Here is a 25,150-nt window from a genome sequence, read left to right on the forward strand (position 1 = left end):
AATCACAGTACAAATATTTTAGAGTTTTTGTGTCGATTAAATATGATGATGCAATCCATGCTTAAAGCTGGGTCTTAGTAAATATTTACTAAACAGTGAAGTAATGGGAATTCCCTGGCAGTCCTGTGGTTAGGACTCCATGCTTTCACCGCGAAGAGCCTGGATTTGATTTCTGGTTGGGGAACTAAGATCCCACAAGTCTCACAGCACGGCCAAAAAAAAAAAATAATAAAATAAAATAAATAAATAAATCAGTGAAGTATGTGTAGATGATGCTGTATATTCTCTATTTCTATATACTTAAAATGGAATGTTTATTTCCATAGGAAGTTTAGATGAATTGGATTCTTGTTTTTTTTCAATTTTAATTGTAAAAGTAATATGTTTTGTGATAAAATATTGCATAATTGTTCAATGTTAGTTAAAATGCAAAGGCCCTTTTTACCTCCCTACAGTACCAGTTCTCCAGAGGCAGCCCAGTTGAGTTTCTTGTTATCCCTTCAAATATGTTCTCTGAATATAACAATATTCATGTCTGTGTTTTTATACCTAGATTAGTGAGGTTTGTTTTAACACACTGGGGTCATAGTACACGTATTACTACATTAATTGAGGTGTTAAAAAGTAATACTATGTCCTGAGAATTTTTTTTCCATGTCTGTCTATATAGACCCAAGTTTGCTTTTTTTTTTTTTTTGTAATGACATATTTTTCATTTGTGGATGTACCTTTCTACCCGGGACTTTACTGTGGGCATCTCCATAAATAAATGATGACCTTGGGAAAATCCCAGTTCAGATTTTACAGACATCATTTTCCCGTATTTCAATTGCCAATTTTTCTGCCTCTAACTTCTTTCCAAATGCAGATGGGCTTCCTCTTACTTCTATGTACTTCTGACACCACCTGGAACTATGCCACTCCCCCACCCAACACAAAATCTTGGAAAGATCTTGAATTCTAAATTCAATGTCAAGTCCAAAACTACATAACAACTTGTTAATGAAGGCAGTACAAAAACACACATCAGAAATAATGACTATTTGTACATAGATACAATTTCGTTGTAAATCTTTCCTATTCAGTACTGCTCTTCTTCAAAAGATTTCTTAAAATTACTATCAGTTTCACTATCATTCAGGGAAAGATCATTATATCTACTTCTAGAACATTTTGAATATCGTTGTTGCTCAACTGCTGCTGAATTATTTTGATAGGTTAAGAGGTTGAATTGTAGATCAGCAGCTTAGTAGAGAGAGTGTATAAACCCTGTAGGCTGGGTGTAGCACTAAGATATCTGATTTGATGATTGTCTGTTTTTGTCATCCATTTAGAAACTAATTTATTAATGTCTCTTTCTCATGTGTTTTAAAGAATATTATAGGTTTTGATTTTGAAGTGCAAAGGGCTGTTTTTTTCTATGAGAATTCTAAATTTCCTTCACATTGATTTTTCTCTGATCTGTGTCCTTCCTCCACAGAGGACAGCGCTGTGATTTGACGAAGTGGACGTCACCTTCAGTCAGTCCCCAGCCATCTGGTAAGTACACTGCACACAATGGGTAGGTTGCTAGATGTGGGGTTCTAGAACTTTCGGTCTGTAAAATCAATCCCTTCATTCACACTGATGTCCCATCTGAAATGCCTCTCAAAACTGATTCACAGATGTTTTCCTTGATGTGGTGGAGTGTTCAACTCCTGGCATTTTCTAGATTCAAGTTGATTCATTCCACCAACCTTGGGTACTTCATTTTCTGCTGGATTTTCTGTTTGCCGTCTGTGGGAGTATTGCCTGCATTTAGTAAGCATCAGATATTAAGTTGCTGTTTTCTGTAATTCTTTCTGAGGAGAAATGTATGCGACTTGTTTTTAATCTTATGCACATTTTGTTTAAGAAGATCCTCACAGATGGGAAAAATCATTGTCAGTTGTAGTACCCCCTCCATTTTATGGCAGCTACCTATAAGGATGATGTAATTAAATCCTTCCAATGTTCCTCTAAAGTTCCATTTTACAAATCTTTAAAGAAAAACTAAAATGGAAATCTAAAATATATATGCACAGTTCTTTTTATTTATAAACAATAACTTGCCTATGCTTTATTCAAGAGCCAGAATCCTAGCAAATGTTCTTTTCTGACCCCTTTATCAAATTGCTATTTTCTACTTGATGTTATAAGTAAAACATTTGGAGTATGTGTCATTTCTTACTTCAAAGGACAAGAAGTCATTTTATAGTGATCACAAGGAGAAGATAACCAGCAACTTTGCTGTTCATCTCGATAAGTGAACTCCAGGTTCCAGGCATTTAAAATCAATATTATTTTCTTCTCCGTGTTTCATGTCATGTCAGATATCCCATCATCTTCTGGCAGGGCCCGTGGCTGATTTTCTTCTGACCTTTCTGTGAGGGGAGGGAAGAATCACACAGCCCAACACTTCTCCAAGTGATCAGTATTTAATGATGACCCAAGACTATCAAGAAAGTAGATTTATTATTAAATTTTCCTACTTATTTTTAGTCAAGTGCAGTATATTTTACTGTTCCCCACGGATGACTCATAAACCATGTCTTAGCAGGCAAATCGGAGTAGGGGGCGCTGAATAATTCAGTAGGGACTTTAAATCAGTGTAGACACAATGTCTGATTTTTACTCTTTTTTTAAAAACTGTTTTTCTGGGCTATCCACTTTCTCTGTACAATAGTTGTATTATCCTTAAAAAATAAGTCATTGTTTATCAGCTAGATTATAAATTGTCCCTATAAAGAATTAGGTACTTAGTGAAAATAAACACTTGATTTAAGAGTCCAAAAGAAAAAAAAAAAAAACAGAGCTTAGAAGTTATTTGTTCTATATTGTAAGTTCCAAGAATGATTTCCTCTATATTAAGTGGTATAAATGCCATGCATTTGATTTTACAAAGACTTTAGATGGCATTGGGTCCTGGGACAGCTAACATAGTATGTGGGCTACTCTTCCATCCCCACACCTGTTAGGACTTGATGGGACCTGGTGTCCCACATGTCACCAGGTTGGTTGATTGTTATCTTTATGTTAGGCTTGCCCTTTGCCCAAAGAGAGAATTCTTGTGTATTTTGTGCTATCCTCTCCTAAAACTAAAAACATCCCACTCTAGCAACATTCAATTGTTGGATACCTTTTATGATGAGGTTTTTTTTTAAATAGAAGTGAAATCAGGTTCCTTTATAATGTCTTCCCATATTTAAAATGGGGACTATCTAGACCCTGGCATCTGGACCTTTCTGGTTTCATCTTGAAAGCCTGCTTTATTTTGCCATGATTCCAACAGTGGGCTGTACATTAGTTCTAAGTGTTTTTTTTTTTAGGACTATTACATCCACAGTAGGCATTCAGAATATATTTTAATCCCTTAATGGCAAAAGGTGTATTTTAGATTTCTCTTATTTATGTTACATTCAACTTAGCTTTCTATCAGTGTTAAAATAAGAAATATTTATAGAAAACAAAATGAGATGAATTATCTTCACTCTTAAATTTCTAGCTTCTGAATGACTCTTCGTAAAGAGGAATTTATTAGCCTAGTTAAACCAAAGGCTGTCTTCAAGTTTCATGAAAAGGAAGAAAACAACCCTTGATACCTACTGCCCTGTTTTATTTCAGTTTGGAAGGTAGACTCTTCTTTGGGGGGAAATTTACCTAATGTTGGGGTGCTTTCTTGTTTTCTGAATGACTTGAAATTGTTTTTATTAAATATTGATTATGTATAGAATTGATAACATCAGTGTCAGTTATGAAGCTCACCAAACTTTAAGCTGACTTCTCTCTATTTTTACTTCTACTTTGGAGCCTTACACGCTACCCTTAACTTCTTTCACACCTGGAGATATATATGCTGTGCCAGTTATTAGCATCTTTTTTCTAGGGCTAAGACCTCTGTTCTAGGGCTGCTGCAATGCTCTTGAGGAACAAAGATACTTCTTGCTTATTAAACTGTGCAGTTATTTTAAATACTTAAGTGTTATAGAAACTCTTATCTGAGGTACAAAAACAACAATAAGCCGCATAGCACAGGGAGATCAGCTAGGTGCTTTGTGACCACCTAGAGGGGTGGGAAAGGGAGGGTGGGAGGGAGGGAGGGAGACGCAAGAGGGAAGAGGTATGGGGATATATATATATGTATAACTGATTCACTTTGTTATAAAGCAGAAACTAACACACCATTGGAAAGCAATTATACTCCAATAAAGATGTTAAAAAAATGAAAATATAAAGCCACACACACACAAAAAACAATAAGAATCCGGTTTCACATTTTCTTAGGGTCCATTCATACATCACAACATTCTTGGCTTGGGCTTCCCTAAGCAGATCTGAGGTGGGATTTTTGCACAAGTGTTTTATTAAGGCAGTGCTCCCAAGAGAACTAGGGAGTTGGGGAAGGTAAGGGAGAAGGAGGGGGCCAAGCAGAGGGGTGGTTCGGGCAATGTCCCTGCCTCAGCCTGACCCCTGGGGGAGCTCTGGAGTGTAATTGCTCCTGAGAATCTGTTCCTTCTGCTCAAGGTAAGGAGCTGGGCTTTCCCATCCCTGCCTCAGCCATTGGCTATGGGCTGGTGGGAGAGGGGCTGGGGAGCACTTGACTCTACATCTGCAGGTGAAGCAGCTCTAGAAGTTGAAGGCTGTTCCTCTTAAGAAATTTGCTAGTGCCATCTTTAGAAGCAAAACACACAAAAGCTGGGAGGTAGGCACGCAGGACAGTTAAAATGTACCCAGTGATATCTGAACAAGACACTGGAGTGTCTTCTCTACCTAGACACATGTTCTCTCACTCACTTCCTCACTCATGCAGGCACATTTTTCATCCCTTAGGCCTTTTCCTGGTGCAAGTTTACATACTTTCGGAAGCTGTATAAATTCATTTTCTTCCCTTGAATAGGTCGTAAGTTACTGCTTCAAATATCTAAGTCCTAAAGTGATTGCACCTAGGTAATTTTCAGTGAGTGAGACACCTAGGTAATTTTCAGTTAGTAGAATTGCTACATATATTAGAGTTAAAAAATAAATAAAGTCTGAAATTTCAAAGCTTTCCTTATATGAATTTCATCATGGATAATGATTTCAGTGCCCTGAAAAAGAAGCAAGGATACTGTGTGACTGTCAGTGCCCTGAAAAAGAAGCAAGGATACTGTGTGACTGTATGGTTGGCATTTATTCTTGCTAGAAACATTTCCAAGCATAAATATTAACTCTGTTATTTTTCATTCTCACCTCTTTTAACCATCCTTTTAAATTTTATATCCAAACATTTCACCTTTGCCTTAAAAGTATTTTCCTAAAACTTTTATGGAAATATATGGTGTTTCCTTGGGCACCTTCAACTCAGCATAGCACAAAAGTTTGGTCCAATAGAAAAAGCATGTGAGCAGCATGAATAATTTTAAATTTTCCTATAGCCTCATTTAAAAAGAAAAAATAAAAGAGGTTGTGTTAAAAGGCTGTACTGGAGGCTGGGAAGTCAAAGATCACACTTAAAATTAATTTTAATAATATATATTTTAGCCCAGCATATCTTAATTCTTATCATTTCAACATTCAACATTATTAATTATATTTTTACCTTTTTTTTAAAGAATTTTCATCTGTGTATATTTTATATTTACAACAGATCTCAGTTCAGACTAGCCTTATTTCAGGTGCTCAAAACCACCTTTGGCCAATGGCACTGTATTGGACATGCAACTTCAGGATGTTATAGAAAAACTCTAGGAAGAGGCTTACTTCCTTTAGATAAGACTTTTGTCAGCACTTTTGAATCTCCCAGCTTGGTAACCCCATTCAATAAAGAAGTGAGGCAGCATTGTTGTCCAAAGAAAGTGAGCTGATCTGTCCTTGATGAGCCATTGCTGCTTCCATTTGGGACTTAATGCCCTGTAGGCATGAATTATGATTAAAATGATTGGGTTTGGCAGCTAAGATATCACTGATAACCCTGAGGAGTGCAGAATCATAGGGTCACTTTTTGGAAGAAACTGCGTCTTGAATGAAGGGTAGAATGTAGAAAAAATTTGAAAAGGAAAAGAGGGCATCTTAGGCAATGGAAAAAAGTTATATATATATGTATATAATGTGTGTTGCAGGAGAAGGTTCTGGAAGAGTTTGGGTACTTGCATGTAAACTGATGAGGCTGAAGTACTAACTACACAATAAGAAAGGTAGGTAGTGGCTAGTTTGATACCAGGTGTGAAGACTTGGATTGTGCAGTGTATGAAGTGAGGTATCATCATGACCCAGTTTATACGCTGGGGTCTGTTTTAGTTATTTATTGTGGTGTAAGGAATCACTCCAAAATGTGGTGGCTTGAAACAAAAGCAGCCACCTTTTCACCTCTCACATTTTCTGTGGGTCAGGGGTTCCAGAAGGGCTTCGTTGTGCTGTTCCGGCTTGGGGTCCCTCAGGTAGTTGCATTCAAATGGCATCTGAAGCTGAAAGGACAAGAGGCTGGAGCAGCTGGAAGCTGGCTGGGCTCTCTCTCTCCATATAGTCTCAGGATTCTCCATGATGTCTGTCTTCATGGGAAACTGTGGGCTTCTTCACAGCATGGCGGCTTTAGGGCAGCTGGACTGCTTACGTGGGCTCCAGTGTGATTGATTATTCCTCCTGACAAGTGAGACGCAGATCTTCTTTATGACGTAGCCTTAACAATCATGCTGCATCATTTCCATCACATTATTTGGTTACTGGTGAGTCACAAGCCTGTCCAGTTTCAAGGGAAGGAGACATAAATGCCCACCTCCCAGTGGGAGAGTGTTACAGTCACATTGTATGAAGAGAATGTTGGAAGAACTTCTACCACAGGGGCCCTCTCCAATGCCACTGCTGTACGGATCTTGCCCCCTGTAGCCATACTCTGGGCATGCTCTGGCGTGAACACACCATTCATTCCTGGGCACATTTCTGCTCAGTGGCTCCCTTTCCCTCCCTTACCTGGTAAGCTAGACTGGGCAGCCCTTAAGATAACCTGAAGTCTTTTGTTTAGACAGTGACTGGTCAGTACTGGCCTGTCATTCACTTTTTATTATCTTCACTTAATCTTTACTGTTAGAGGCATCCCCAAGGGGTGGGCATGGCCCAGCCTCAAATGTTCTCCTCCCTTTCTTGATTTGTGGAATAATTGAGAGATGAGAGCAAAACCAAAGAGAAGGAAGAAGTTTCTAACCCTTTACTCCCCTTGCCAGAAGGACACCCCTCTACCGCGTAGGGATGTCCCTTCTAAGAGGGAACTAGGTGTGTAATGAGTTTTCACTTACTTTCTCCTCCCTCTTTCCTCTTGCTAAGTCACAACCTTTAACTAGAAAAGATTTTAAATGCCAGCAGTCTAAGAGTTTAGAGGTAAAGTGTATTGAACTCTGCAATGTATTTACTGTGAAATACATTAAAAAATAAAAAAAAAAACAAGAACTGATGGATAGAGAGCTGGATAAAAGGCTAGATATTCAAAGAAGCTAGGTGGTGGGAATATAGTTGTTCACTGTAAAAAAAAAAAGAACTTTCAACTTTTCCTTATTTTTAAAATAAAATGCTAGAGCAGAAAAGCATAAACCATATAATTATAGTGTGATACCTTTGGGAAAATAATGTCAGTTTTCTACTTCAATAGATGCTGAAGGCTTATCCTATTTTTCAGGCCAAAGAAAATTTCAGAAGTTTATATTAGCAAAGTTATTTGTCCTTTCTTGTTTTCTGAAAGATTTGAAGAAACTGGAAAAGGTCTAACAGTCCAGTATAGAAAATTTTAGCTGTTGCCCTTATATTTTTTAGTTTCTTCGACCAGGCTTTTCACATGAAGCTTGTGAGTATGCTATTTTTGAAGTCATCATGACATTAAAATTGCTTTTGTGTGACATTTCCCAAGAGTCCTTGTGTGGTCGTGTCAGCAGGAACTTCTTATTCCAAAGAGAGAATTTCTTGTCTCCACATGTGTTCCACACACCCCTATTTTGAATTGGGCAGCCTGAATCTTTTCCAGATCTGAAACATAGATTTTTTTCCCCCGTACAGTGGAAAGGTTTGCGTTGTTTGGTCTGTTTCTATAAAAGGGAGAAAAAAATAAATCCAGTTTAGTTCCCTGATCCTTTTTATTTTATCCTTTTTTTTGGATTTATCAATAAAATGTTGAAAGCCAGTGGAAATTGTTGCATTTGAAAGTCCTTGCCTACTTTTTTGAAATGAACAGAGGAGCAGGTATTGTGTCTTCACTGTCCTCAGGTGGGAAAGGGCAGCTTGCTGAGGCCTGAGGACTAAAATAAAGCCTCCCAGGAAAGGAACCAGCCAGTGACCTTGGGCAGTGACCACCTTGCAGGTCAGCAGCTGCTTCGTTACTTGCCATATTTTGTGGCCTGTCGGGGGAATCAAGTGTCACAAACGCAGGAAGAGAGCAGTTTGAAGACGATTCCAGTGGCTCTTCCGGCAAAAGTGCTGACATGATCTACTGACCCTTCCCGTATGGCTGCAGGCCATGTGCTTTTACAGTGGGCATGCAGGGGGCAGAGAGAAGGCACTACTCTTATAAAAAATAAGCAGCAAGAAACTGATGCAATGGTAGTATTTTGTATACTCCTCGAGTGATAATACAGCGGTATGGAATTTGGATAGATACAGTGCATTGTCTCGTTGGAGATGTTTGAGAGCCCTTATTGAGCTAATAGAAAAATAAAAGTCACACCACCTTCTCCAAGCAGTTAGAAGTTTACTGGAAAACTGGAGGTTGCTCCTGGTGACTTTTATAATTTCTCACCTGGCTCAATGCATTATGGTGTAGGAGGAAGAATGTGAGCTCTGAAGCCTGGGGCTTGGTTTTCCCGTCTGGAAAATGAGCACAGTGTCACCGATTTCATTGGATTTTGGAAGTCTTTACAAGGAGATGTTGCATACGTTGTCTTACTGTAGATAATATGTTCCTTCCCATTTTTATTTCCCAGGGATGTTTGTGAGGCTCCAAACTACTTTCTTCTTTGTATGACATTTCCCAAGAGGCTTTGTGTGGTTGTGACAGCAAAAACTTATTCCAAAGATAGAATTTCATGTCCCCACACATGTTACATACTCTCCTATTTTGAATTGGGCACCCTGAATCTTTTTCAGACCTGAAATGTGGATCTTTTCCCCCTACAATGGAAATGTTCCCTTTGTTTTGTCTGTTTCTGTAAAAGGGAGAAAAAAAAATAAGCAAATCCAATTTAGCTCCCTGGCATTGGAGATGTTAACTTGCCTCTTTCTTCTCCTCGGTAACCCTTTGCTCTTTCTCTTGTACAAATGTAAAGGAATGAAGAGTCTGCAAAGGATTGACCTTGAGGAGCTTCAGGTACCACATTGTCCTTCCTTTAAGGAACTTCTTCTACCTCGTGGTCCTCATGGTGCCCTTCCTTCAGGGACTTTACAAAGGGCCATTTCTGTGGATTCTAGACTGCGTACAGATGCAACTCTTCTGTTAGGACACCATCGCCGGATTGAACCACCTCCTTTTCCTGTGTTCACACCATCTCTGCTTCTTCCCTCTGAGCACATCTGCCGGCACCCGCGCCCCTCCTGGTGCTTATTTCTGCTGTTCCCAAGGCTTTGGTCTTAGCTAAAAACCTGCGTTGCTTTGCCTGCCTTGTCTTTCTTCTTCCTTCTGCCTTTTTAAAAAAATGAAGTGAAATTCATGTAACAAAAATTAACCATTTTAAAGTGAGCCATGCAGTGTCATTTAACACATTCACAAACTTGTGCAACCACTACCTCTACCTAATTCTAAAAATTTTCATCACCCCCAAAGAAGCCCCTACCCATTAAGCAGTTGCTCCCCACTTTACACTTCCTCAACCCATGGCAACAGCCAATCTGCTTTCCATCTCTATGGATTTACCTATTTTGGATATTTCGTATAAATGGAACCATACAACCCTTGACCTTTGCTTTTTTTCACTAGGCATAATGTTTTTAAGAGTCTTCCATGTTATAGCATGTATCAGTGTTTCATCCCTTTTTATAGCTGAATAATAATGCCCATTGTATGTATATACCACAATTCATTTATCCATTCACCCATTAATAGACATTTGGGCTGTTTTCATCTTTTGGCTATTGTGAATAGTGCTGCTATGAACATGTGTATACATGTATTTGAGTCCTTCTTTTCAGTTGTTTTGGGGATATACCTTGGAGTGGAATTGCTGGGTCATATACTAATTCTATGTTTAACTTTTTTTTTTGATAAATTTATTTTATTTTATTTTTTTATTTTTGGCTGTGTTGGGTCTTTGTTGCTGCGTGCGGGCTTTCCCTAGTTGAGGTGAGTGGGGGCTACTCTTCATTGCGGTGTGCGGGCTTCTCACTGCAGTGGCTTCTCTTGTTGCGGAGCACAGGCTCTAGGTGTGCAGGCTTCAGTAGTTGTGGCACGCAGGCTCAGTAGTTGTGGCACATGGGTTTAGTTGCTCCGTGACATGTGGGATCTTCCTGGACCAGGGCTCAAACCCACGTCCCCTGCATTGGCAGGTGGATTCTTAACCACTGTGCCACCAGGGAAGTCCCTATGTTTAACTTTTTGATGAATTACAAAACTGTTCTCCACAGTAGCTGCACCATTTTTCATTCCCACCAGCAATGTACTTGAGTTCCAGTTTCTCCACATCCTTGCCAACACTTACTTTCTTTTTCTTTTTATTAAAGCCATCTAATGAGTATGAAATGGTACAACATGTGGTTTTGATTTGCATTCCCTGTTGACTAATGATGTGCATCTTTTCATGTGGTTGTTGGCTGTTTGTATACCTTCTTTGGAGAAATGTCAGTTCAAGTTGTTTGCCCATTTTTTAAGTGGATTGATTGCCTTTTTGTTATTATATTGGAAAAGTTTTTTTTATATATTCCAGATACTTGATCTTTATCAGATATATGACTTGCAGAGACCTCTCATTTTATAGATTGTCTTTTCACTTTCTTGATAATTTCTTTTAATGCACATAAGTTTTTAATTTTGATGAAGTTGAATTTCCCTATTTTTTATTGTTGTTGCTTTTGCTTGCATGTCAAATATAAGAATCCATTGCCAAACCCAAAGTTAGGAAGATTTACCCCTATATGTTCTTCTAAAAGTTTTGTGGTTTTAAGCTCTTATATTTATGTATTAATTCATTTTGAGTTAATTTTTGAATTTGGTGTGAGGTAGGGATTCAGCTTCATTCTTTTGCATGTGGATATCCAGTTGTCCCAGCACCATTTATTGAAGAAATTGTTCTTTCCCCATTGAATGATCTTGGCATCCTTGTCAATCAATTGGCCATGATGTATAAGTTTATTTCTTGACTCTCAATTCTACTCCGTTGTTCTATATGCCTATCCTTTTGCCAGTACCACATTGTTTGGATTCCCATGTCTTTATAGTAAGTTTTAAAATCATCAAGTATGAGTCTTTCAAATTTGTTCTTCTTTTCTAGTATTATTTTGGCTATTCAGGGCTCCTCCTCCTTTTGCTTTTATTATCGTTTTGTCCTGTAGTGATTCTGGAACTGTGGTAGTGCACCTCAAGAGAAAGCAGCAACCATATAGTTGCATGGTGGTTTATTATAGGTGCACTGGACTCCAAACACTTCTTTTGCTTAAGGTCACTCCCTCGGAACTGTGATGAGAACAGTGTTGGTGGTATTCAAAGCAAAGCCACTGCACAGGCTGTTGGGTTAAAGCCACTTGTTAGAATTCCAAGGGAGGGAGAGGTCAGAGAGAGTAGAAGAATGAGAACGACTCCACGTGTCATTGCTGGCTTTGAAAATGGAGAAAGATGAGCCAAGGGATAGGGATGGCCTCTAGAAGCCTAGAACAATCCCAGCCAACAGCATGCAAGGGAATCAGGACCTCAGTCCTACAAGCACAGAGAAACAAATTCTTCCAGCAAACTGAGTGAGCTTAGAAGTGAATTTTCCCCTAGAGACTCTGAAAAGGAATTCAGCCCTGCCAGCATCCTGATCTTAGCCTTGTGGACACTGAGCTGAGAAACCAGTCAACCCTCCTAGATTGTGACTTACAGAACTGCAAAGGTGAAGTTTACCTTTGAACACCTACGAAAAATGAATATTGTAAGCATCATATAAGGATATCTTGGTTATTTTTTTAAAAAGAAGCTGAATATTGCAGTGTGTAATGTATTATTTAATAGATTCTTTTTTATTAAATAAATATATACTGAGTTTATTCATGTAACAAATGAAAACAAAAGAATTCCAAGGGAGCCTTTTGGGAAAGAGCAAACATGTGACCTTCCCCATTTGTTGTGATGACTAGTACTGTTCTCTGGTTTATTCATGTGTTCAGCTGTGTTAGTCATTGTCTTCAATTATGTAGACAATGAAAAAAAAAAAAAAAACCCTTCTCGGGCTTCCCTGGTGGCGCAGTGGTTGAGAGTCCGCCTCCGATGCAGGGGACGCAGGTTCGTGCCCCGGTCTGGTAAGATCCCACATGCCGTGGAGCGGCTGGGCCCGTGAGCCATGGCCGCTGAGCCTGCGCATCTGGAGCCTGTGCTCCACAACGGGAGAGGCCACAACAGTGAGAGGCCCACGTACCGCAAAACAACAACAACAACAAAGAAAAACCCTTCTCTTATATAAGGGAAAGCTGTGACATAGGCATCAAAATCAGGAAGAAGTCAGAAGGTGGAGAGAGAGTGAGGAGGAAGACAGGTGATTTTGCCAGGATCGGTTGCTGGGATAAGTCACATTTTTTTCCAATATGTTTGACCTCTGGTCCATTCCTTTGAGAGTAGTGGGGACTGTGTAGGTTTTTCCTTTTGTAAATAACTCTTATCTGTAAATCCTCAGCAACTATTCTTTAACCATTTCCAGATGGCTTTAGAGTGCTCATCTAATACAAGCTGCAAGATTGTTCCTGGGAGGTGAGAGAAAGTTGCTTTAGCCCCGAGACACTTTGAGGATGGGAAGAGACACGTGTTTTCTACCTGACCCTCATTAGAACAGAGTAGGAAGCAGCTACATATATGTTTGTGTATATGTATGTATATGTATTAAACACTTGAGCACTGAATGAAAACATCCAAATAACTGTACAGGGAGAACTAATTAGATGAGACTGATTAAACAAGCAGGAAATTGATTAAGGCAAAGGACCCAGGGCCACCTATGAGTGTAGGAGATAACTTCTGGGCCTGGGCAGGGCCTCCTGAAAGAGGCTTTTTTTCTGTGTAGGTGAAACAAGGGCTTTTCTTACCTTCCCAGCTAGGTTAGGAGAAGCAGTTTGGGGAGACACGTATACTAGGGCTCCTGGGACCTTTATGCACTGAACAGGAACATCTAGAAGTATAGTCCCCCCTGGGTAGAGGACCAGGTGGGAGCCCTTGTCTGTGAGAACTGAGAAGCCAATCCTTGAGGGGCAACAAATGTCACCAGGCCTGACTCAGGGACCAACCAGAACTCATCATTGACTGTGGTCAGTATAGCTTGGTCTTCAGGGTTTGGCAGGAGCTTATAGCATTGCTGTGAGGATACAGTTCTCATCTGATACAGACAAACAAACCACCACCAACACCTACCCCATGCTCTTACAGGGTGCCTGACACATAATAAGTGCTCAATTATTGAGAGTCATTATTTTTATTAAATATACCAAAGGGTGGTTCTGACAGTTTGCTCCATGGAGAAGCCCTTGGCTAGGATTTCTAGAGTAAGTGTAGACTGTCACCTGCTGTCTGATGCACCCACTGTGATCCTGCATTTCCTATGGGAGCAGAAGGGCTAGCAATAGTAAAATCCCATTAAACAGGTACAACAATAAACTCCTCTACTTAGATGTGTGCTTTCAGATCAGTTATGAGAGTAACTGTCTGCCATTTTCAGCTGCTAAAACAGACCCAGAAATTCTGCAAACAAAGGAAGGGCTTTAGGATGCTGTGCCACCTGCAAAAGGGCCCATGTCCCATGCCTGTGCTCACTGCCTTTCAGGGAGGTTACCATTCGGTGGGGAAGTGCAGGAGCTAAAGTTCACACTGCAAGAAGACATACCAGATGTCAGCAGGGATCCCTTCTCAGGATGGCATGGAGGTGGAAATTTTACTTCTTTATTTTATATTTCTCCCCCCAAAGTGGCAAGCTTATATTTTACTTTATTTGTTATCTAAAAAATTTCTTTTACGACAAATATGGATTCTTCATGTTTAAACTTTTTGTTTAAAAGTTCTGTTTACCTAATTTTTTTAATTGAAGTATAGTTGATTTATGGTATTATATTAGTTTCAGGTGTACAGCACAGTGATTCAAGTCTTTATAGATTATGCTCCATTTAAAGTTGTTGTAGGGCTTCCCTGGTGGCGCAGTGGTTAAGAATCCACCTGCCAATGCAGGGGACACAGGTTCGAGCCCTGGTCCGGGAAGATCCCACATGCTGCAGAGCAACTAAGCCTGTGCACCACAACTACTGAGCCTGACCTCTAGAGCCTGAGAGCCACAACTGCTGAGCCTGTGTGCCACAACTACTGAAGCCCACGTGCCTAGAGCCCGTGCTCCACAACAAGAGAAGCCACTGCAATGAGAAGCCTACGCACCTCAACCGCTCTCTGCAACCAGAGAAAAGCCTGCGCGCAGCAACAGAGACCCAACGCAGCCAAAAAAAAAATTTTTTTTAATTAAAAAAATAAAGTTATTGTAAAATATTGGCTGTATTCCCTGTTCTGTGAAATATATCCTTGTAGCTTTTAAATTTTGTACATAGTAGTTTGTACCCCTTTACCTGTCTTGCCCCTCCCTCTACTCCTCTCCCCAATGGTAACAACTAGTTTTTTCTCTATATCTGTGAGTCTGTTTCTGTTTTGATATGTTCATTCATTTGTTTTATTTTTTAGATTCTACATGTAAGTGATAACACACAGTAATTTTCTTTCTCTGACTTATTTCACCAAGTATAATACCCTCCGGGTTCATCCATGTTGTTGCAAAGGGCAAAATTTCTTTTTTATGGCTGAGTAGTAGTTGATTGTGTATACACACACACACACACACACACACACACAAACACACACACACACACACCACATCTTCTTTATCCATTCATCTGTCAATGGACACTTAGGTTGCTTCCATATCTTGGCTAGTGTAGATAATGCTGCTATGAACATTGGGGTGCATGTATCTTTTTGAATTAGTGTTTTCATTTTCTTTGGATATGTGCCAGGAGTGGGCTTGCTTAAGACTTTTTTTGGAGGGTTTCCTGCCTTGCTTAAGACAGGAATTATCAGAGTGATTGTCAGGGAAAAAAGCTGGGAAGTTTATTGTGCACTTTTCTCCCATAGGCAGTGTGTTAGTGCGCTAAATCTGCCATAACAAAATATCAGACTGGGTGGCTTTAACAGCAGAAATTTACTTTCTTACAGTTCTGGAGGCTGAGAGTCCAAGATCAAGGTGTCATCGGGTATGGTTTCTCCTAAGGCTTTTCTCTTTGGTTTGAAGATGGTCACTTTCTTGCTGTATCCTCATGTAAATCTTTTCTCTGTGCACACACATCCCTAGTGTCTGTTTGTGTGTCCAAATTTTCTCTTCTTATAAGGATACCAGTCAGATTGGATGAGGGCCCATCCTAAGAGCCTATTTCTAATTTAATTACCTCTTTAAAGGCCTTATCTCCAAATACAGTCACATTGTGAGGTACTGGGAGTTAAGGCTTCAACATACGAATTTTGGAGGAGACACAGTTTAGCCCATACCAGGCAGCATAGGGGTAAAGGAGAACATAGACAAGTAGGAAATAAGAGCCAGAAAAGTGGGTCAAAAGTCAGGGCCAGGCTTCCCTGGTGGCTCAGTGGTTGAGAGTCCACCTGCCGATGCAGGGGACACGGGTTCGTGCCTCAGTCCGGAAGGATCCCACATGCTGCGGAGCAGCTGGGCCCGTGAGCCACGGCCGCTGAGCCTGTGTGTCTGGAGCCTGTGCCCTGCAATGGTGGAGGCCACAACAGTGAGGCCCGTGTACCGCAAAAAAAAAAACCCAGCAACAAACAGAAAAAACAAAACAAAAAAGTCAGGGCAATGGGAAATAAGGAGAAGTTGTAGGAGGGGACTCTATGCACTGCTAATGGGAAAGAAACTATTTCCCTAGCTGATTAATGTATCAGTTAGCTTTTGCTGCATAACAGACTACCCCAGAAATGTCCTGGCTTAAACCACCAAACATTAATTTAGCTCACAATTGAGTGGATTGTCAGTTTGGACTGCCCTTAGCTGGAAAGTTCTACTGATCTCAACTGAGCTCACTTAAGTATCTCTGGTCAACTATTGGGTATACTGAGGGCTGGCTGGTAGAGAGTGGCCTTAGCTGGGATGGCTCATTTCTCCTCTATGTGTTTCTTGCCTTCTAGCAGGCCAGTTTGGGTTTCAAAGAGGGAGAGAAAGAGCAAAGGAGAGAGTGTGAATGAGTACCAAAGCCATACCATCATTTCTTCCACACTCTGTTTGTCAAGGGAAGTCTCAGACCAGCCCAGATTTAAGAGGTGGGGAGATGTACCCTTTTGGGTGAATGGCTTTGAGAGAAGGATTATTTAACTGTGCAAATTCTGTGGCCTATTATATTTTATATTCATAATAGACTTGCCTATGTTCATAATCAGAAAATAACAACCTGGAAAGGAATCACTAGGGCATTTATTTATGAGTGGTGGTTCTTTATTCCCAAGTTGGGATGAACAGTTTAATCAGAATATTTATTTCAACCATGGGTGTCTTACTTTCCTGCATGTCTTGGTCCAGCCAGTTCACTGGGAGAGATCCCAGTCAGGAGAATGCAGAGTGATAGCTCAGTTTTCTTCTCTTATCCTACTTAGAATGTAGCCTCGGGAAATAAGGTAATTTAGTGGAAACCTCCAGCTGTTATCTCATGGAGACAGGGAGACAGGCCTCATGAAGCTGTAACAGGAAAACAGGATCTCTGGGGTCTTATGTAGGGAGACTGTTGAGAAAATTCAAACCTAACACCTTATATGGAAGAATATGTGTCATATAAACTCTCATAGAAGAGAGTTATCTCCTTGTCATGTGACTTACTAGTCCTTTGTACCCACATGGGGCTCTGTTAAGGGAATCCTCTTTCTAATTAGTTCTGTATTTCGTATTAAAAAATCATACAGCTGTGTATAGCAGCTGTTCCTTAGCCCATTGTGAGATGGCTCTGTACACTGAACTCCATGGAGGTACAGAAGAACATGATGGTGTCTTGTGGGGCACAGAAAGGAAACTGATGTGTAAAGTCTGAAACGTTCAATATTAAAGTTTTATATCTGGAAAATGAATGTATTTTTTAGTGCATTCACACAGAACTGTTTGGCAGATTCTTACAGAGTTCAGCATACACTTACCATAGGCCTCTAGCATTTTCATTCCTAGGTTTTTTTCCTCGAGAGAATGAAAATATATCCACACAAAGATTGTAAATGAACGTTCATAGCAGCTTTAGTTATAATAACAGAAACCGTAAAAACACAAGTATCCACCACATTAATGGATAAACAAATTATGAAGTATGCATACAATGGAATACTGCTTAGCAATGAAAAAGGAGCAAGGTACTGGTACAAACAACAACTTGGATGAATCTCAGAAACATCCTGCTGTGTAAAGAGGTGATACATAAAAGGATACATGCTGTGTTATTCCATTTATAGGATGTTCAAAACAGACCAATTTAATCTGTCATGACAGGAAGTAGATAGGTGATTGCTTGTGGCTGGCATGTGTATTGGGTAGGGTGTGGGGGGTGAGGATGGCAGAGTGGCCTGGAGGAACTTTTGGGTTGATGGAAAAGGTTCCAATATCTTGAGTGTGGTGCTAGTTACGTGGGTGCATTGTACTATATATAATGTAGCCCTCAATAAATTGAGCTATTTGTGGGGGAGGGGGTTGTCCATGTTTCTCAATACATATATGACATTAGGGCAATATCATGAAAAATTTTTGATCAACAAAAGGGGACATATGTTTGAAAAGGTTAAAGATTAAAGCTTTCTAGAAGTTGCCATTAGCCTAGGCTTTTTCTTAGATTTATTTGTCTCTAAATTGGCCATTGTTAGAAACAGAGGGTAAGAACAAGTAAACTGCTTAGACTTCTCATCATATGTAGATCTGGCACATGTGACTAAGCCAAAATCTTTTTAATTGGACCAGATTTTTGAAATTCTTTACCAGAAGTGTGGGAAATTCATTTATACAGTTGAGCTATGGTAGCTACTGCTAGGTGAAGTTAATAGGTCATTTTCAATGTTTGATGCAGTGCAGAGGAATAAATATGGGGTTTATGTTTCATAGATCATATGTTCATGTCAATCAGTTCTCATTCTTTGATGAAAACAGAGTGCTTCAAAAGTGGGTAAATGTTTTACGTGTACTATACAAGTTCCAGAGTGGAAAAAAGAATATAAGAACAAGAGTCAAACAGTCCCTTAAAATCATGTGGAAGTGTAAAATCATGTGGAATCTAGCCATGCAGAACCTGCTGTTAAAATCCTGTTTTGGCTTGTTCACTCTCTGATTGTTTAAAAGATAGAGCTGAGAGAAAAATACGTTTGTCATATGTTTATTTGGATTCAATGCTGGATGTAACTTAGTAAGAGCAACTTCTTTTATTTTACCATCAAAGGATTTTTAAATTCCCAGATGTCATTCATGCACCAGAGTGCTAGAGACAGTGATTTATGTTGTCAAAGCCTGGTGATGCTAAAATGGAAGCAATTTTTGTTTTGCTTCTTAGTCAAATTGTACTCTGTTTGGATTGACTAAAATGTATTTCGTTTTGTTTTGATAATTCAGAAATGGGTTTCAGATTTCATATTTTTAATAGCATAATATTAAATTATAAAGAACCTGACCCAGAAAAACTTTTTAGTTCCGTCCTGATTAGTGTTTTCTAAATGGTCATTTTTTTGGCATTTTATGTCTGTGGTTAATTAATTCATTCATCAGGTATTTATCAAGTGTCTAACATTTTTCCAAGCACTTGGAAGAAAGCAGTGATCTTTGAGAGGAATACTTTCTGGTAGAGAGGAAGAGAGATAATAAAGAAGTGAATAGGAGAGGGGTCCAAGTTTAGGAAGACCCTAAGGTCACTTTCTCTCACAGACATGTTGAGTCTACACCTACATACAGAGCAATTCTCTTGAAGAAGATCTGAGGGCTGACTGAACACCTATTGCATGTAGAAGGACGCAGAGAAACAGGTAGGAAAGATGGAGACACGGTATCCATAGGAACATCTCCCCGGAAGAAGCAACCTGCAGTAGGGAGGGATATTGCTGAGGGGTCCAAGTACAGACTCGCCCCCCCAACCCCCCCACCCCGGGACACAGTGAAAAAGCAGCAATATAAAGGGCACCCAGACTATACGAGAAGGAAATCCATTTATTGAATCTAGTTCTGTTAGAACTAATAAATGGACTAAATAAAATTTCAGGGTACAAAATTAATACACAGAAACCTGTTACATTTCTATACACTAATAACAAATTATCAGAAAGAGAAATTAAGAAGACAATCCATTTACAATTGCACCAAAAAGAATAAAATACCTAGGAATAAATTTAACCCAAGAGGCAAAAGACTTTAGGACACTGGGGAAACTATAGGACATTTAGGAAAGAAATTTAAGATGACACAAATAAGTGGAAAGATATATTGTGCTCATGGATTGGAAGAGTCAAATATCATTAAAATGTTCATGCTACCCAAAATAATCTACAGATTCAGTGCAATTCCTGTCAAAATATGAATGGCATTTTTCACAGAACTAGAACAAATTATTGCAAAATTTGTAGGGAGCCACAAAAGACCCTGAATAGTCAAGGCAGTTTTGAGAAAGAAAAATAGAGATGCAGGTATCATGCTCCCAGACTTGAAACTATACTATGAAGTTATAGTAATCAAAACAGTATGGTATTGACACAAAACAGACACATAGATCAATTGGAACAGAATAGTGAATCCAGGAATAAACCCACATTCATATGGTCAATTAACGTATGACAAAGGTGGCAATAATAAACAATGGGGAAAAATAGTCTTTTCAATAAACAGTATTCAGAAAACTGGACAGCTATACACAAGAGAATAAAACTGGATCACTTTCTTACTCCCTATACAGAAATAAACTCTAAGTGTATTAAAGACTTAAATGTAAGACTTGAAACCATAAAAATGCTGGAAGAAAACATAGGCAGTAATCTCTTTGACATTGGTCTTAGCAGTATTTTTTGGATCTGTTTCCTTTGGCAAGAGAAACAAAAGCAAAAATAAGTGGGACTACATCAAACTAAGAAGTTTTTGCACAGTGAAGGAAACTATCAACAAAATGAAAAGGCTGCCTACTGAATGGGAAAAGATTTGCATACAATGTATCCAATAAGGGGGTTGATGTCCAAATAAATAGAATACTCATACAACTCAATATCAAGAAAACAATCTGATTAAAAAATGGGCAGAATACCTGAACAGACATTTCTCCAAAGAATACATACAGATGGCCAACAGGCACATGAAAAGGTGCTTAACATTACTAGTCATCAGGGAAATGTAAATCAAAACCACTATGAGATTCCACCTCAGGATAGCTATTATCAAAATGACAAGAAACAGCAAGTGTTGACACGGGTATGGAGAAAAGGGCACACTTGTGCACTGTTGATAGGAATGTAAATTGGTTCAGCCACTATGGAAAACAGTGTAGAGGTTTCTCAAAAAACTAAAAATAGAGCTACCATATCATCCAGCAATTCCACTTCTGGTGTGTTTATCCAAAGACAATGAAAACACTAATTTGAAAAGATATATGTATCTCTATGTTCACTGTACATGATTTACAAAAGCCAAGCTATAGAAGCATAGATGAATGGATAAAGAAGATGTGATATATATACACAATGGAATATTACTCAGCCATTAAAAAAGAATGAAATCTTGCCACATGCAGCAACATGGATAGACCTGTAGCGCATTATGCTAAGTGAAATAGAGAAAAACAAATACCATATTATTTCACTTATATGAAATCTAGAAAACAAAACAAATGAACAAACAAGAATTTTGTTTTCTCTGTGAGAAGCAGACTTATAGATACAGAGAAGAAATGGGTGGTTGCTACAGGGGAGGGTGGGCAGTGGGACAGAGAAAATAGGTGAAGAGGATTAAGAAATATAAACTCCCAGCTATAAAATACATAAGTCTTGGGATGTAATGTACACATAGGGAATATAGTCAATAATATTGTAACAGCTTTGTATGGTGACAGATGAAAACTGATTTATTGATGTGATCATTTCATAATGTGTAAAAATATTGAATCACTATGTTGTACACGTGAAGCTAAGATAATATTGTATGTTAATTATAACTCAATAAAAAAGGTAAAATATAGCAATAAAAACAAAACAAAAAGAAGTAAACAAATGAAAGAACAAGAAATTTTATGAGTGAGAGGTGTTAAGAAAATAAAATGAGATTTTTATGATAGAGGCTGAGTTAGGTGGGGAGGTGAGTCATTTGGATTTCTAGTCAAGGAAGGTCGTACTATGAAAGTAACATTTAAGCTGAGACCCCAAAGATAAGTAGGAGACAGCTATGTGAAGAAATGGAGCAGAGTGTTTTAGACAAAAGGAACAGCAAGTTGAAAGGTCCTGTGGTAGAGATGAACACGGTGTGTTCAAATAATAGCGGCCAATCAGGAGCAAATGGTAAATGAAGTCAGAGTGATGGGCAGCAGCCAGATGGCATCATCCCCTTTAAACCTTGGTAAGGGGATTTTTACTTTATATATAATATATACGTATATATTATAGATTACATATATATATTTTTTAAGAAATAGGATAGACGTGATCTGATTTATATTTTAGAAAATCACTCTTATAGTGGACAATAAATTGGGGTGTAGAGTTGCAGACAAGATTGGAAGCCAAGAAGCCAGTTAGGAGGCTATTGGATTAAGATAAGAAAAAAGACTATGATTGTTTAGATGTTAATGCCAGAGATGATGATGGAGAGAAATAGGCTGATTTGGGAATTATTTTGGAAGTGATACCAGCAGCAGATGAATTGGGTATGGATATTTCAAGGAAAGGAGGCATTGAAGATGACTCCTAAGGTACCAGATTGAAGAACAGGTGAGAAATTTACTGATATGGGGAAAACTAAGGGAAAAATATGTTTTTTTTAAATCAAGTGTTTTGCTTTAAATTTTAAAGTTTAATATGTTTAGTAAGTATTCAAGTAGAAATGTCAAGTAAGCAGTTGGATATATGAGTCTGGAGCAGTTGGATATATGAGAACTAGGAATGGAAATATAGGTGTTATGTAAAGCTTTGAGCCCACAGGGGATGACCTGGGAAGAGAAGATACACAGAGAAGAGCCCTAGGTCACTCTAACATATAGAAGTTAAATCAAAAGAGGTCATGATTGAGGTCAAGTGGTTGGTGAGATCAAGGAAAACTAGGAGAGTGTGGAATTGCTGTCTCCAAGAGAAGAAAATGTTTCAAGAAGGAGAGAGTGGTTACTTGGGTCAAAACTGTTGAGATGGTTGATGGGGACAGAAAGATGACTGTCAGATTTCCCAATAGGAAGGTCACTGCGGACCTTTACAAGAGGGGAGAATTCTAATTGGAGTGGTCTGAGGAAAGAGAGAGGTGAGAAACTGAAGTCTGTGTATGTGACTCTTAAGATGCTGGGTTCGATGCAATATTATCATTGAAAAGAGGCACGAACAGGAGACTCAGGCTTGAGGAGACTGTAGGAAAAATCATTTTAGAGAGTAGAGGAGAAAACATACTGAAGAAGGATTATTGGACAACCTTTGAATGTTCATTAGAGATCTGTGGTCATGAGTGTAAGGTGAAGACTGGTCAGTTTGGCTGTGAGTTTTTCTTCAGCCTAGTTCAATTCCATGACCGCACTGCTTAGTAGAGAATTAGGTGTGACAATAGAATTTAGGATAGGAAAGAAGGGAAGGGAGGCCTGGGGACTGTGATGGATAATGAAAGAGTGGTAGAGTCAACAGATGGTAGGTCTCAGTGAGATTTAGAATCGTTGGACTTGGAGTTATAATAGTTGAGAAGAGAACAGTTTATTGGGCAGAGAAGGATGTGGCACATGACTTTTAAAGGAGGTATTGTTGCTGATGATTTCAAGGTCAAGCAAATGCCCATACACGTGGGTGACTAAAGATATCAGTGGTGACTGAAGATACCATCTAAGGTTAAAAAGTCTTGGCCTCACTTTTTTTTGTTGTTGTTTTTAGCCTGTATATGTTAAAATGTATTGATCTATATTTTACAGAAAAATTATAATAGTGTCTAACCAACTGATATAAACCAACTCTATTTCTGTAGACCAGACTTCTCCCTTTAATGGAAACATGACTTTCAACAACCAACAAACTATATATATGATAGCCTCAGGCATCCAGAAAAATGGACCACTTTCCCAATGCTGTTTTCAAAAATCCCTGGGTCAATGAATGGCCTAACATCAATCCTGGGGCTTACACAGGACCAGTCAGCCTTGGTTGACAGAGTTCCCAGATATAGAGGCAGGTTGTAGGGCACATGATCCCATAAATGCCACCTACAGATACCAGTTGGCTCACATCATTCAGTGGGTAAGAAAGGCTCAGGCTGGACGTGTCCAGCCTGTTCATGGACAAACTCTCATCGAAGAACGAAGGTAATTTAGCTACCACAGTCACTGTTTTGGGGCATCTTTTACGAGTGGTCTGGAGCTTGTTCCTAACTTACCTTTCTAGTTTAGTTTAGCAGGCTGTGATTGCCTCTCTTTACTCCAGACCAAATATCTCCATTGCCTAGATGCCTTGGTTTGTCTGTTATGTGTTTGTTTATAAGATCTCTTTATTGAAGTATAACTAACATACAATTAGAAAAGTGCACAACTCATAAGTGCACAGCTCCCTGGATTTTAATGAGGTTAATGCTCCGAGGTAACCTGAAAAAGAAACAGCGATTTCCAACACCCCAGAACCCCACCTCATGATCCGTTCTGGTCACTATTCTTTCCCTCCCCTGAGGGTAACCTCTCTCCTGACTTCTGACACTGTAGATTAATTTTGTCTTTTAATGTCTTGACGTTTTCACAGGATAGCCTGGCTATGGTGAGCATTATGCTGGATAAAACTAAGAATGTTTAAATGACCCATAGGTCTGTACATCCTTCCAAGGCCTGAAATCCTTACTGCTATTTTCCTCCCTCTCCCAAAGCAAGGAGGAATAACCTTCCAGGATAAAAACCGATATTACCCTCAAAGGCTGCTGGTAATGATATAAACTGATAGGACACGGGGTTCCTTTTCTAGTATCCAGGTTTTTCCTTTTGGTTTTGTTTTTTGTTCACTTTTTTCAAATATGAGCCTCAGGAACATTTCCTACAAGAGTCCTGCAGAGAACAGCCTATTTAGACCCAGGCTAATTGGACAAGGCAGTGTTTAATCTTTCATTTGTGTGTCCATAAGGGAGACAGCTCTTCTGATAAAGGTAACAGATGCTGACTTAAGTGCTCTTGTGTCCTTCTGCAACAGAGCAGGGCTGGGAGATGTCAGACTCCGAGGCAGGGTTTTCCTGGCCTCGTTTTGAATGGATGGGAGAGGCACTTAGTCCAGACAAGTGGGAGAATTCTACAGGAGTTTCTGTGGAAACTAACAACGTCAGATGAGATCAATGGTGGCTGAATGCTGTTTCCTCCAAAGGTGACTTAGGTTATAGAATTTTGGATAAAACTTGGCTTGGAAGAAACAAAAGACTAAGATGCTTTCTTTCATAGGGAAGGACAACAGCATACAGATTTCTCGTTACCTACTGCCTCATGTATGTCATCATGATACCTATGTGATAGTTTTTATTCTATTACCTTCCCTAGATAATTCCTTAATGATGCATTTACTGTGTCAGAAAAATACAGATTGTGGAATAATGGGTTACTCTCCCACATACTCTAAGAGAGTGAATAAAAAAAGACAAGATAAGAACTTTAAAACATGGTCTTTTCTGTATTATTTTTTCTCACTTTTCTCTACTGTGTTTTATTTATTGGAGTATACCTTACATACTGGAAAATGCATAAATCATAGTTCAAGACTTTTTGTGTGTTTATATGTATATAC

The 25,150-nt window shown here is 39.1% G+C and overlaps 1 protein-coding gene across 1 annotated transcript in view; it reads left to right on the forward strand.

Annotated features, from left to right (window-relative positions):
• The first annotated feature begins 1,476 nt into the window (after positions 1-1,476).
• The window catches only part of PLCB4 (phospholipase C beta 4), a 273,741-nt gene continuing 250,067 nt past the window's right edge, over positions 1,477-25,150 (forward strand). Inside the window, exon 1 of the mRNA XM_032607078.1 lies at positions 1,477-1,539. The gene's annotated coding sequence lies outside the window, so the exon portion shown is untranslated. The remainder of the gene's footprint in view (positions 1,540-25,150) is intronic.

Source organism: Phocoena sinus, chromosome 15 (assembly GCF_008692025.1).
Source record: "Phocoena sinus isolate mPhoSin1 chromosome 15, mPhoSin1.pri, whole genome shotgun sequence".
NCBI lineage: Eukaryota > Metazoa > Chordata > Mammalia > Artiodactyla > Phocoenidae > Phocoena > Phocoena sinus.